General features: G+C 35.4%; 1 pseudogene; it reads right to left on the bottom strand.

Moving 5' to 3' along the window:
- Positions 1 to 5,376: 5,376 nt before the first annotated feature.
- LOC114762587 (putative 4-hydroxy-4-methyl-2-oxoglutarate aldolase 3) lies at positions 5,377 to 8,787 on the bottom strand (annotated as a pseudogene).
- Between the last annotated feature and the right edge of the window lie 2,084 nt (positions 8,788 to 10,871).

Below are 10,871 nucleotides of genomic sequence, written 5' to 3'. Positions count from 1 at the left end.
TATTTTGCCTGGCCAATGCCCACAGCATCTGATGGGATACAGTGAAATCTTATCCCTCCTTCTGAGTCACCTCTTGCTCGAGGCCCGCATAACCCAAGCGCCCCTTTCGGTAGGGATACTCATTCTTCTTTACCCTTTCCTTATTTTGGGTACTTAATTCCTACAAAAACAAAGTAGATTCACAATTAAACAGTATATAGATTAAACAAAATAGACTATTTAATATCGAAAAGAGCGAGGATTATTACTTGAAATCGAACTTGAAATTGACTATCACGACGTGACGTCACAAAAGCAGCCCAATCCTCTGGTTTGACCAAGTCCCGTATCAAGCTAGGAACCTCGAACTCGTCAGCTGTAGAAGGATCCTTCAAGTACTTGTGTGTCGCAAAGTATCAAAAAGAGCGCAGTGCCCTCCCAGCCTTCCCCTCCACAAACTTCTTCCTGCTCTCATCTATATCAAATGCAGACTGCAAAACATATAAAACAACACATTAGTGTCATGCAGCTTGTAAAAAAATGAAATTTGAGTTGTTATAATATATTACCGATACATCTGTCCAAATAGCGTCTCGCACTGAACAATCAACCCTCCTCCAGTGTTGTGCTGTAATGGGCACAATGCTTCATGCCACTACCCCAATATAGCTGATAAATTTATTTGACCGTACAGCTTGTCCTTTCTTATTCCACTGTACGGAAAATTTATTTCTTTTTCTGTTCGAGCTTTCACGACCTCTTGCATGACACAAAGGCCCCTCTGTATGCGTGCTACCTCGTCTTGCAACTGTCTCTCTTGGTCAGAGGCATCTCTCAGCTAAGATGGATTATCGGTGCTAGATCCGCTATCGTCTACCATCTGCAATGAAATTCAATTAAACAAAATGAATGAGAATCCATTAAATGAAAATAAAGTCATTAATGACAAAACTGACTTGAACAAAATTAAAACAAATAAAAGAATCAAAGAAAATAATAAGAGAATTTACATGCATGTTTAAGAAGATCGTTTTCTTTTTCTACTCTTATATTTTTGCATATTCTTCTTGGTTTGAATTGTTTTGATCTTCTTATGAAACACTTTCCCCCTCTTTGAAATCCATATTCCGTCGTTGTGATAGTGCCTGACGTACATGGATTGATCTTCATTTAAATAAGAATCAAGTGATGTCCCTTGAAATGGATCATCTTCAACTGCATTGTCTTCATACCCCGTCTCTTCAATATTCATTTTATTAGTCAACAAAACAATAGACCATCCTTTAGTAGTTGGGTCAGGGACATAAAATACTTGTGTAGCTTGAGAAGCCAAAATGAATGGCTCTTCCTTGTATCCTTCCTTATTCAAATTCAATTGTATGAACCCTAAGTCATCAATCCTCAATGCATTATTATTATCCACCCACTTGCAACCAAATACCGGAACTCTGAATTCAATGTAATCCAACTCCCAAATATCCTTAATCACTCCAAAGTATGACATACGTGCATAAATAGGATTTTTATCTTTGGCACTCGATATATGCATGGTACTAGCTACAAGAGTTATGCCACTGTTTTCCTGTTTACTCCGATCATCTTGCTGTTTAGTATAGAAAGTGAACCCATTGATAAGGTAGCTTGTGAAAGAAATCACATGTTTGTTCAGTCCATCTGCCAACAACTTTAATTTGAAACAGAATTAGGATCATTATTATACTTGCCATGCACCTGCTCTCTCAACCATGCTTTAAATTGTTTATTTTGTGTTTTGGTGTACCAACTTTCAAGTTTATTGGGATTATCCCTCTTTAGCTCATCAATATGCTCATGCACATAATCCTCAATCTCTTCGGAGTTGTGCAATACATATAGATGTGCCTGCTCCCACTGTTGGTTTGAAATAGTTACAACTTTCTTTCCCATAATCCCTTCTCCATCTGTCCTTCCCTCATGACGAGACATTGTAACCCCAATATCACTTGCATTTTTTAAGTAATGGGTACAAAATTCAGTGGCCTCTTCACAAATATATCGTTCTACGATGCAACCCTCTGGCCGACTTCGATTTTTCACATACCCTTTCAATATTTTCATGTAACGCTCAACTGGGTACATCCATCTTAAATACACTAGGCCACATAGTTGGACCTCTCTAACTAAGTGGACGGTTAAATGGACCATGATGTCAAAAAAGGCCAGAGGAAAATACATTTCAAGTTCGCATAACGTAACTATGATTCGGGTTTGCAATCTTGGCAATTTACTAGGATTAATCACTTTGCTGCAAAGAGACTTAAAGAAGAAACATAACTTTGTGATCGTAACTCGCACCTTATCAGGTAAAATAGCCCGTATTGCCACTGGAATAAAGTTTTCCATTAAGACATGACAGTCATGAGATTTTAAACCTTTTAACTTCATATCCTTCATTGAAACAAGGTTACTAATGTTAGAAGAGTAACCTTTCGGCACTTTTACTGAAGCAAGAAACTCACAAAAACTACTTTTCTCTTTTCTAGAAAGGTTGTGAGCTGTCCGGACGAACAAATGTACGAGTTCCCTTATCCTCTGGTGCCAATTCCTCCCTTATCCCCATTTTAACCATGTCTCACCTGACATTTATGCCATCTTTAGTCTTCTAGGGAATATAGAGTAATGTGCCAAACAGACTTTCACATACGTTTTTCTCAATATGCATAGCATCAAGAAAATGTCTCACATTCAAGGTTATCCAATATGGCAGTATAAAGAAAATAGACCTCTTCTTCCACCCACTTGTCCCAGCATGCTTCGCGAAAGGTTTTCCAAATTCACAATCTATATCTTTCACCTTTTGAAATAGATCCTTCCCAATCAACGGTGTAGGTGCCTTACCTTCTTCTGAATTCCCATTGAAATATTTTTTGAATTGCTGGTAAGGATGATCATGATGCAACCATGTACAATGCCCTATATGAATTTTTCATTCCATGCTTCAACTTTATGGAATCTGTGCTCTCTTCACAAATAGGACAACCAAGTTGCCCTTTAATGCTATACCCTAAGAGATTACCATACACAGGAAAGTCGTTAATTGTGCCAAATAACATAGCTCTCAACTCGAATGTTCTTCCTTATATGCATCATATGTCACCTTAAATTTCTTGCATCTTCTACATTACTATAAAACGTCTGAATCTTGGCATAATGGGAAAATACCATAATGCCTTCTTCAGGCTCTTCCCATTCTCTTGGTAGCACGATGCATTACACATAGGACACTCAGTTAGTGACTTATACTCCTTCCTAAACAAAATGCAATCATTAGGGCAAGCAATTATCTTCTCATAGCTGAGGCACAGAGCGTGCAACACTTGCTTTGCATCATACGTTTTACTTGGAAGCTCATTTTCTTTAGTAGCATTTGTTTAACAAGTAACAGCAGTTCTGTGAAGCTTGGTGTCGCTCCATCCATTTCTTGCTTTCAAATTATACAGTTTCAACACTGCAGACAATTTTGTGAAATCAGTACAACCTTCATATAGAGGTGTCTTAGCATCACACTTCAATCTGTCAAACATTTCAGGACAATCATCAAGTTCCCGTTCAATCGCATTTGTCATCTCCTCAAGACGATCAGCTTCACATGTACTCATGTCAAGATTAGATGATCCACAGCTTTCACTATACCCTCGACTACTATTACTCGCATCTCTTGTCTCTCCGTGTTTTGTCCAACACTTGTAACTTTGATAAATTCCATTGATAATTAAGTGGCTCTCACAATCGGATGGTGAAACCCACTTCAGAAGGTAACACTTAAGACGGGTAAATAATCCTGTTGCAATCATCGGCGTGCTCAATGGCAAACTTAATAAAATCTTTTACCCCATCCCTATACTCTTTTGATAGACGATTGGCGGACATCCATTCGTTGCCCATGGTCCCCGACTAAGATGAATCATTTAGAGGAAAATGTGATCAGCGACTCAAAGATATTGTGAGAATTAAACAAAAATAGAAAGTCAACACATGAGGCACTATTGATCACATTTATCCCTCTTTAATTCTACTTGTTAACAACTAGTAATTCTAGTTGTTAGCAACTAGTAATTCAAGAAAAATTCACTTTCACTTCAGTTCGAAAAATATTCTACTACTACTGATGTGCTATTCGATTTGAAAAAAATTTGGCAGCATAACGGCTATAACTTAGCATTCCCCAGGCTTTATGCCTTCTATTTAACTTCAAAGAAGTATTAATTAAGTAGAAAACCATCAGTCAGTCAATTTCAATTACAGAAACAAAATTGAAACATTAGCAATTTCAATTATTTACCAAACAATTATGGCGAAAACAAAAATTGAAAGTACCCTAAAGCCAAAAACTGATCAAAATGCGAAAGACCCACTCGGCCGAACAGAAAAACCTATTTTCTGTGTGCACATTGTGAACAATCCTAATATCATCCTATCATCTTCTTTCAACTACAATCATTTCGAAGGAAGAAGCACTAAAGGAAATAAGGGGAGCGAGTGACGAAGGAGGACTAACCTGAAGCTGTCAAATTTTGGAGAACAATACGTGACAACAACGATGCAGGAGGACGCCACAGTGATGAAGGAGGACACAAAGAGGGACGATGATGGAGGACGATCAATAAAAACAAAAAGGAAGGCTGAAAATGAGGTGGGTATGGCGGCTTAGAGAGATTGAAGCAGAAGGGGGCACTAGAAATTTTGAACTGGGCAGAGCGAAATGAACAGCGAAGGGGGTTTTAAAACACAATACTTGACGGTTTCTATTAATAACTGTCAAGTATCTTACAACAATGTTTGACGGTTTTAGGCAAAAACCGTCAAGTATTATAAAACTTGGTGGTTTATGGAGAAACCATCAAGTTTACCTCAAAGATACTTGACGGTTATAACATACCGTCGTATTGTTGAGAATATTTGACGATTTTTAAAAAACCGTCAAGTATTTTCCCATGAAACTTGACGGTTCCTATTGAAACCGTCAAGTTTTCTCCCTGAGATACTATATTTGACGGTTTTTTTGTAATAACCTCAAATATTTAGCGTCAAGTATTCCTCACTCTGTGTAGTAGTGTGAACGGTATATTCATGAGCATGAATATGCTCTCTTAAATGATAAGAGAATCAAATTACCAATGCATAAATTTATTGCTAGTCATGCTTATTTGAAAACCATCATGACAAGGAGTTTCGTGTTGCTTTAGAATTCAGATTGATAACCCTGTCTTGGATCCAACCTTATTTGGTCACAGGAACAAGATATGCAATTTGGTATCCATTGTTCACATGAAAATTGAATTACCATTGCATAATTTCTTTCCAGTCCTGTTTATTTAATAGCATTATGAGAAGAAGTTGGTGCTGCTGCTTCAGAATTCACATAGACAACTCAGTCTTGGACACAAGGTCCCATCATTATCAGCTTACAACCATTCCCCTTCATGAATCAGAGCTCCTGTAATATAAACAAAAACATATATTTTGTCACATCCAATAATATGGTAATTGGGAATAAGGATATTCCTAAAAATTTAAAGGTAAAAAATGACAAGGAAAAATAGAAGAATTTTGGTGGAAAATAATTATTATAATTTTCCAGGCCAATTATGAAAAGTTTGACTAATTAAGGAAAATTGGTCAAGAATAATTATGGAAAAATAATTCTGAGTCTCAGAAAATTAAGGAAAAATAAGGAAAATATTCCTTGAGAATTATATGGGATTATAAAATTAGTTTTGTGACCAATTTTCCCTTAGAGAAATTACAAAGGAATTTAAGGGCAATTTAAGCTAGTTTAAGGTCTTTATTTGGAAAATTCCAAATAAATATTTTTAAGAAGAATAAAATCTCAAAAAAATTTCTATGATATCCCAAGGAATTATAAGAGATTATGAATTAAAAGAAGACCCTCAAGTGTCCAAGATTTTTTTCAATTCTTTGAAAAGTGGAAAAATCAATAAAGAGAAGGAAATTAGTTTTCCTTTTTATTAATTATTGGAAAATTAAATTTGAGACAAAGAGGGCAATTTGGAAAGATAAAAATGAGGAGAATAATTTATGGATCTGATAAAAAATAATTATAGGGGCTAGAGTACTGTAATTATAGAAAAGAAGTTAAACCCGGAGTAAAAGTGCACCGATAAAGCAAGAAGTAGAGTCTTGCACTTTACTTAGCCTACAAGTTGCCACTTGTTAAGCCTTTAATGGATAGTAATTAGGGCTTTCCAAGTGTCAAGCTACCAATGGAGAGGATCTTGACTTTTGAAATTAATTTCAATTGTCATTAAGTTAATTAAAGGATCTTGACTTTTTGAAAAGTGCAAGGAAAAGTAAGACACTTAGATACTTGGCTTCTCATTAATGTGGGTAGATGGGATATTTTGTGTGCATTGAATGAGCTTCTCCTCCCCTAAATCTGATCTACATTTCGGCCAAGAAGAGTTAGAGAGGAAAAGGAAGAGCTTCAAAGGAAAACCAAGAGAAAGGCATCAACTTTGGTCATTCAATCAAGGATTTAAGGTGAGTTCTTAGTTCTAGATGTGTTCTTGCCTTGTTTTCCTTCTCTTTTATGGTTGAAAAATCTGTTCCCTCTCTCTCTAATGGTTGGCCGAACTGAATAATAAAAAGGGAAGGGAGTTTTGTTCATCACACTTGCTAAGACACAACAACACAAGTTAGATCCTAGTGTTTGCAAGTGATTATAGTTGGTTTTGAAGTATTTTTCATGGTTATTTCCTTGAGTGTTATTTTCAGCCAAAGTAAGATATGAACCCTAGGATATGTTTTTCAAAGTTTTGAGGCTTCCATTGTGTTCAAAATGAAAAATAGTGAAGGGTAAAACTTAAAGAATAAGTGTTGGAAGCCACAGAAGCAAAGTTGTAATTTTTGAGTTTTAAACCCTAAGGGTTCGGCCAAGCTGAAACTGGAAGAGGAAAATTTATTTTGTTAAATCCAAGTAGTTATTTGTAATCTACATGAAAAATCATGTGGGGTTGAGTCAAGAGGGAATTTTTAGGTTTTATGGAAACCAACTCTAAAAATTCAAGAACAAAGATGGAAGCTTTAAGGGGCTTAGGAGTTACTTGAGTTATGCTATTGATTTTATGAGGAATGGTTGATGATTCTTGCTACCTTTTTTGTGGATTGCCATGTTAGGGTTTGGCACTTGTGGAAGCAAGAAGGAACAACAAGAAAAACAAAAAGCATTGATCAAGGTAGTGGGATCTAATTAGCCATTAATGTTAACTTTGCATTGTTATTTATGGCATGTATGCTTGCTATTATATGGTTGAACTATGATGTTGTGATATGGTTTCTCCTTGCATTTATTACCATGGCCTTGCATGTTGAGGTTGCCTATTTATAAAAAGATTAGTTCTCCTATAATAGCTAATGTTGAAATGCTTTATAATGATGCATGTTAATGTTTGGTTGATTGATCTTGCTACTGGGATTTCTTAAAATCTCATCCCTCAAATATAATCTAACATTTTAGGACCTGAAACTACTATGAGCAAGCTGTAGATTGGAGGCTAAAGTGTGGTGTTTTGCCATAAAATTCGTGGACCCTTTTTGGTTATGTATATATTAAGCTAACAGTGCTGTAAGCACACTAACACTGTCATGCTCACATAACGTTTTGATTATGTTCCTGAATTCTTTTAACCACGAATTTTGGCATGATTATAGATAACGTCCTGAGCTTCAATTTGATAGATAATACGTTAAAAATGGCTAAGTATACGAATTTTAATGATTTTTCAAAGTTAAAGGTCAGAATCTGGGAAAAAGGGTTTTTGGCAAATAGACAGTGTTGCATTTCACAAAAACCTGATGCTTTTTTATAAGGAATTGAATCATAATATTATTTTTCCTTGAAAGAGGACTTAAAGAGATTTAAATAAAATTTTGAACCACCTCATTTGGATTTTTTTGGAATAAGTTATGAATTGTTGAAATTGGGCCAGAAAAACTGGATTTTTACCCGATGAACAATAAAAATCCGAAATTTAGCGTTTTTAAGGTGAAAATTGAGCCCAAGACCATCCAATGCGGTCTAAAGTGGTTTTAAATGAAACTTAAGTGGATATAATAGTAAGGTGTGACATATTTCGCCTGTTCTTTTCTTGTTTGATTTAAGTGGATTTGTCGCGAAGGCTCTCATACCGATGTCACAGCCATTGATCTCATCAACACCTCTAATGATCCATTCACCACAACGCCAGTCCACCCATTGTTTTGAGCTATTTGCCCCAAGTTTCCACCCACCAAAGCGCATCTTGTGCTTCCTCCTCCATTTACCACAAGAACTCTTCCTTCCCCTTTTGTTTCAAGAAGCTCCCTTACCACTACATTGTCCTCAAAGACCTTCAATGTCACAATGGGACCTGAGAATTCTTTCCTTTGACCATAGCTCTGGAAAATTGGCTGCAATACATGCAGTTCACCAGTTGGTACATTTTTGCATTTGAATCACAAATGTCTACAGTTGCTAAAGAGGCCATATTTCTATTGCAGCTCACTACAAATCACACAATCAAGCATGCATTCAGATGGTTTCCAGATCTGCAAATTTGACCAATAACGCCTCGCAAAAGAGGAAGACCCAAACTCACCTTGACCAAATCTATAATTGGTGTTACAGACTGAAGCAGGTGAAACGTGCAGGCGTGGGAAGGGGATGCTCGTGCTGGGTGTCAAGCTTCCATAATATAAAATGGAAGTAATTAAATTTCTGAATCTGGTGATGGTGCTTCTGCAAACTAAAGTCATGCACACTACAATTTGAAAGATACTCTACCCTAACTCCAATGATAGGCAGAGCTAATAAGATTTGTGAGGTGAAGATTACTTGAAAGCATTATAAATGTGTTTAAAGACGTCAAAATTACGGGCAACAATTCATTGAAAATGAACAAAGAAACTTACTTGAGAGATTGATTCAGACTTTAATTTCAAGCTGGGTAGGTCAAAACTATTGAAACAATCAGCGAGATGTAAATTTATCAATTCAAGAAGAAAATGATTGATGAGGTTCAAAACACAAAGAAGTACAAAGTAAAGGGGCTAAGGAGACTGAAGATTATCTGGATGAGAAATGAGAAAAAAGCTATTCGATTTTGTATCGCTTGAATCAATATCTTCAGCAAACAATTCCCTTCACTGTTGGCTACTTTCATCAACCCTAAGATATTTTGCTTGCTCACCAAACCAATCTATCTTTTCTTTGACTGCTGTGGAATAATTTTCCTGGACGCATGTGTATGTGTCCTGAATCGAGTAGCATATCCTGATCCCAAAAACGTTGTTATCCATATTTATAAAAAATTGAGATAAAGTTTGAGAAGATTCCAAAATATATATATACATACTTGAATTTTCAAAGACCTCAGAGTCACATTAATTTGGTCAATATTATTAAATTAAAATTTTCATGTTATTGAATTTACAATATCACCCTTTATGTAAGGGAAAAAAAACTTAACTACCGTCACTAACCAATTCACTAACCCGCTGAATGTCGATGGCCTTTGAGCCATGACAATAGTTACTGAAGTTCTAATAACCAAAATTAGGACTATTACTACTAGCAACTATTTTTTTGAGGTTTTTTTAAAATATTTTTAATGTAATTAACAATATTTTTGATGAGTCTCATAACTTCAGTAACAACATTAACCATGTTTTTCCAAGTTTTTAAACTCAAATGTTTTTAACATTTGTAGCATAATTGTCAACTATTATAACAATATTTAGAACACCATTAACGTCATCAGCTAATTATATGATAGGTTTTTAAACTTAGAGAACTTACTAAGTGCCTAGCTTTATGTGATTTTTTCAGCATTCATAACATGATTAACAGTTCTTTTAACAAGTCTTACAACTCTATTAACGCACTTACCACATGTTTTTTAAGTTTTTAAATGAGGTTTTTTTTCCTATTTGCAATATGGTTGCCAACTCTTATAACCATATTTACAACTCTGCTAATAACACCAATCACGTTATATGATAGCCTTTTAAAGTTGGAGAAATTAGTAAGTGCATAATTTTATGAGATTTTTTTAATATTTGTAACATGATTGACAACTTTTTTAATGAGTATCACAACTCAATTAATACTATTAATTTAAAAGCTTGTGGTATAACATCATTAATGATGTTTATAGAATTGCGAATATGAATATAAAAGTTAACAACCATTTTACAAATTTCAAAAAAAAAATCCCAATCAAAAAACTTAAAAAGCATGTGGTTAATGATATTATTAGAGTTGTGAGACTTGCTAAAAGAATTTTCAATTATGTTATGAATGTTAAAAAAAAATCTCAAAAAAATTGCTAGTCTCTAAACCTCCAGTACTAAGACGCCAGCTAGCCAGTGAGTTTGTTGGTGAGGGTGACTTTTAGCATCCAATTAATAGTGGGATTGAATCCCATATTCACCACTGTCACACAATAAATTCTTTTTGTTAGTGACCAACCTGCCGACCCCTAGCACTTTACGATATTGATGGGGACTACACCATTGGTTATTGAGAGGGTGGCCATTGGAGGGGTCCGGTTATCAGTGAGAGCTATGACCATTTTTCTTTTTTGTAAATATGAGTAGATTTATGTTATTTGATATTAGGGAAACGTAACGTATAGATTGGCTAGAAACAAATACAGGATGAAATGAGACCCTAAGAGAACCTACCTCTTGTAACCCTAAACACAAGAAACTAAATGGATGATTAAGGTCAGAATTTAAGAGAACTTGTCTATTACAACTCTAGTCATGAAGATATCACAAGTTTGATCACTCCCTTGATACTATTAGAATATTCTTAGAAGAATATGAGAATGCAAGCAAGGCTCACACAAAGA

The sequence above is a fragment of the Neltuma alba genome, unplaced genomic scaffold (genome assembly GCF_004799145.2).
Source record: "Neltuma alba isolate B1F8T4 unplaced genomic scaffold, ASM479914v2 tig00011224_pilon, whole genome shotgun sequence".
In the NCBI taxonomy this organism is placed as follows: domain Eukaryota; kingdom Viridiplantae; phylum Streptophyta; class Magnoliopsida; order Fabales; family Fabaceae; genus Neltuma; species Neltuma alba.
Note: the sequence above shows the minus strand (reverse complement) of the source record. Positions and strands in the feature narration are given on the sequence as shown.